Source organism: Pteropus medius, unplaced genomic scaffold (genome assembly GCF_902729225.1).
Source record: "Pteropus medius unplaced genomic scaffold, Ma_sr-lr_union100, whole genome shotgun sequence".
NCBI lineage: Eukaryota > Metazoa > Chordata > Mammalia > Chiroptera > Pteropodidae > Pteropus > Pteropus medius.
Window position 1 is genome coordinate 16962338 of NW_024345601.1, and position 4392 is coordinate 16966729.

At 34.9% G+C, this 4392-nt stretch overlaps 1 pseudogene; it reads right to left on the reverse strand.

Moving 5' to 3' along the window:
• Nucleotides 1-500: 500 nt before the first annotated feature.
• Nucleotides 501-621, reverse strand: LOC120612026 (uncharacterized; annotated as a pseudogene).
• Between the last annotated feature and the right edge of the window lie 3771 nt (nucleotides 622-4392).

Sequence of the window (4392 nt, forward strand, 5' to 3'; positions counted from 1 at the left end):
CTACTTCCTTCCCCCGCCAACATCTCCAGGCAACTACTAATTTACTTTTTGTCACACTATAGATTAATTTGCATTTTTGTCAGGAATTATTTTGAGATTTACTCAGACTGTAGCATTCATCAATAGTTCATTCTTCTTTATTATTGACGAGTATTACATTGTATGGATATACTACAATTGTTTACCCATATACCTATTGAAGAAATATTTGGATTGTTTCCAAATTTTGACAATTATAAATAAAGCTGCTATGAATATTCATGTATGCGTCATTACACAGACATATGCTTTCATTTCTCTTGGGTAAATATTTGGGAGTGGAATGGCTAGATCACGGGTTAGGTCTATGTCTAACATTTTAAGAAACTGAAATTATTTTCCAAGATGGTTGTACTATTTTATATTCCCATCAGTGGTATATGAGAGTTCTAGTTCTATACATCACAAACACTTGGTATGATTAGTCTTTTTATTTTAATTTAAGTTAATTTAATTTTTACTGCCTACAGCACCTGGTATTCTTAGGTGGTCTCCCATCCAAGTACTAACCAAGCCTGACCCTGCTTGGCTTCCGAGATCAGACAAGATCGGGCACATTCAGAGAGTGGCATGGCCATAGACTTGATTAGTCTTTTCAGAATTGTCTTCTTCAATGTCCAAATATCAGGATTTTCTAGTTTTCTTTCTATTATTGATTTCTAGTTTAATTCCTCTGTGGTCTGAGAACATACTTTATATGAGTTCTATTCCTTTAAATTTGCTTAGATATGTTTTATGGCCCAAAATATGGTCTATCCTGGTAAAATTCACAGTCAAAAATTACCACAAACTAAGAAGCAGGAAAATATAAATCATGCTAAAGAGGAAGCAAATCTATCAATTGAAATACAGATGTTAGAATCATGAGGTTTTCCAGGCTGGCTGGTGGTAATAGGCACTATTCTCTACCCTATGTGAACACGAGGCATTGTTTCTTCTAACCCTTTCAGATGGCTCTTTCTCCTGGCTTAAACTTGAGTAGCTTCCTCATATGTATGTGCTTATCAGTACTCAGCTGGATTTTCAAAGGGGGACCCCTCTGCACATCTCTCTGTGCAGTTCTCTTCTGTATTCTGTATTATAAAATCTAGCTATCTTGACCTCCTAGAGTTTCAGCTCCATCTCCTTAACTCAGTGAGGGCGGGAGTGGAAGAGTCACTGGGTTCTTCCAGGGGTCATTCTCTGTGTGCTGCAGCATGAAAACTCTCTCAAAGGGGTAAGTTGGGAGTAATCATGGGGCTCACCTTGGTACTATTGACATTTGGGGCCAATAATTCTTTGTTGTAGGACGGATTGGAATGTGTTGGATGATATTTTCCATCACTGCTGGCCTCTACTCACTAATAATAATGCCAGTAGTTATGACAACCATAAATATCTCCAGACATTGCCAGGTATCTCATGAGGGCCAAATTACTCCCAGTTGAGAACCCACTGATTTAGGGATTTGAACACAGACCCCTCAACCTGGTAGTTAAGCCTCAAAAACATGTTTCTCTTTAACCTTTTCCAGCCTTATTATGAAGCTTTTTACTCATCCCATTCTCCAGCTAAACAAATACTTGCTGTTATCCTATCATGACTTGAACACCAGTGCCATTGTGTCACCTCTCATGCTGTTCTCTCTGTCTGAAAGGCCCTCTCCCATCTCTGTCTTTCAAAATTATGCCCACTTTAAAAGTTTACAAATACCAACTTTTCCATGAAGCTCTTTCTGATTTTCTAACCTGATATAATTTTCCTCTACTACTGGATTTTCCCCCATACCCCTTTTAGTAAGCTTCTTGATGCATCTTTTCCTTGCTTTTGTGTATTGCCCTAAATTACATATAGCAGATAACCAGTTTACATTTATTAAATTGTTAGTTTGTGTTTTAACACATTGAGTTTCCTTTTAAAAATAAATATCTGTTATGGAGGTAACCTGGGTGTCCATCAATGGATGAATGGATAAAGAAGAAGTGGTACATATATAAAATGGAATATTATTCAGCCATAGAAAAATAAAAAAAGAATGAATGAAATACTGCCATCTGCAACAATGTGGATGGACATAGAGGGTACTGAACTGAGTGGAGAAAGTCAGACAGAGAAAGACAAATACCATATGATTTCACTTACATGTGGAATCTAAAGATCAAAATAAAACAGAAATAAACTCATAGATACAGATAACATTTTGAGGGTTGCCAGACGAGAGGGGAGTGTAGGGGGTGGGTGAAAAAGAGGAAGGGATTAAGAAGTACAAATTGGTGGTTACAAAATAGTTGTGGGAATGTAAAGTATAGCATAAGGAATGTAGTTGATAATATTGTAATAACTATATATGGTGTCCGATGGGTACTAGACTTCTCAGGTGATCACTTTAAGTTATATAGATGTCTAATCACTATGTACACCTGAAACTAATATAATATAGTATGCCAACTATAATAGAAAAAAATTATTTTAAAAACATCTATCTGTTACAACTCAATAATAAAAAGACAAATAACCCAATTAAAAATGGACAGATGACCTGAATATTTATCCAAAGGAGATATACAAATGACCAATAAGCACACAAAAAGATGTTCAACATAATTAGTCATTAGAGAAATGCAAACGAAAATAACCATGAGATACCACTTCATACCCACTAGGATGACAGTAATCAAAAAGATAATAACAAGTATCGACAAAGATGTAGAGAAATTGGAACCCTCATACACTTCTGATGGGAATATAAAATGATGCAGCTGCTTTGGTGAAACTGCCAGACTTGGCAGTTTCTCAAATGGTTAAACACAGAGTTACCATATGATATAGCAATTTCACTTCCACCTATTGACAGATGCAAGAGAAATGAAACATATGTCCTTACAAAAACTTATATATGAATGTTCATAGCGGCATTATTCATAATATTCCCAAAGTGAAAACCACCCAAATGCCCATCAACTGATGCGCAGATAAATAAAATGTGGTATATCCATGTAATGGGATATTATTCTTTGATAAAAAGAAACAAAGTACTGATACCTGCTGCAACGTAGACGATCCTTAAAAACATATACTAAGAGAAAGAAGCCAGTCACAAAACACCACAGATTTATATCAGATGTCCAGAAGAGGCAAATCTATAGAGATAGAAAGTCGATTGGTGTTTGCCTAGAGCTTGACGGGATAGGAAGATGGTGGGGTGATGGCTAAGGGATGGGGGTTTCTTTTTGGGATAATAAATATGTTCTAAAATTGATTGTGGTGATTGATACATGACCGAATATTCTAAAAGATGTTGAATTGTGTACTTTAAATTGGTGAATTGTGTGGTATGTGAATTGTATCTCAAAAGTTTTAGAAAGATATTTATAATGGAGAATCAAAAGAGAAATATGTAATATATGAAATATCAATATACATAAACTATCTTGATAATAAAAGTTTTTTCCTATAAGAAAACATTTTGACAGCAAAGCAAGTTTTTTTGGCAAGAAGAAAATTGCTCAAATTTTCATGAATTGCCTTTGGACTAAACTACTAGCATGGATGCCATTTTTTTTTTTTTTTTTTTGCTAAGACATCATCCTTTTTGGCACATTGTTATTAAGCTTTAGCTTATTACCACTTTTTACAAAATTGATAAAAGTCCCACCTGAGCACTCTCCTTCACTGTATTTTATATTATACTATTAAAATATGCACTCGAGGCTTATCTTTGGTCTTTGCAAATAGCCAGAAGAGCCATTACCTTCTGTGTTCTTAATATGATTATTCTGAGTTAAGTAAGGCAGGCTTTACATGTATAAGGGATAAGTGCTTGAGGCAGAATAATTTGAGGCAGGCTTGAGCATCAGATCTAATATACTCCTCTCTGTTTTCCTTACATGCTCTCCTGCATATGGCTATCCCTTTCAGACACACAGTTATTATGTTAGATGTCCTTCATGCAAACTGCAGTAGATTTATGTCTTGCATTTCATAGGTGGAAATACTCAAAGAAATAGGAGCAATGTTTCAGAGGACTCCAAACCAATTTTTAATATAATGCTGTTACCTGCCGAAAGAAGCTTTATGTACCCAAAGAATGATAGAGTTGTTTGGGTGTTTAAAATATTATAAATTTACATTTTTGATATTATTATGACCTAGATTAGTACAAACTAGGCACTTAATGTATTTTCTCCTTCTGTTATTATTGATAGAGTAAAAACATAAAGCTTCTGCACAGCAAAAGAAACCATCAACAGTGCAAAGAGACAACCATCCAAATAGGAAAATATATTTGCAAGCAACGCCTCCAATAATGGCCTACCATCCAAAATATACAAAGAACTTATACAACTCAATAACAACAACAAAAAATCAAACAAT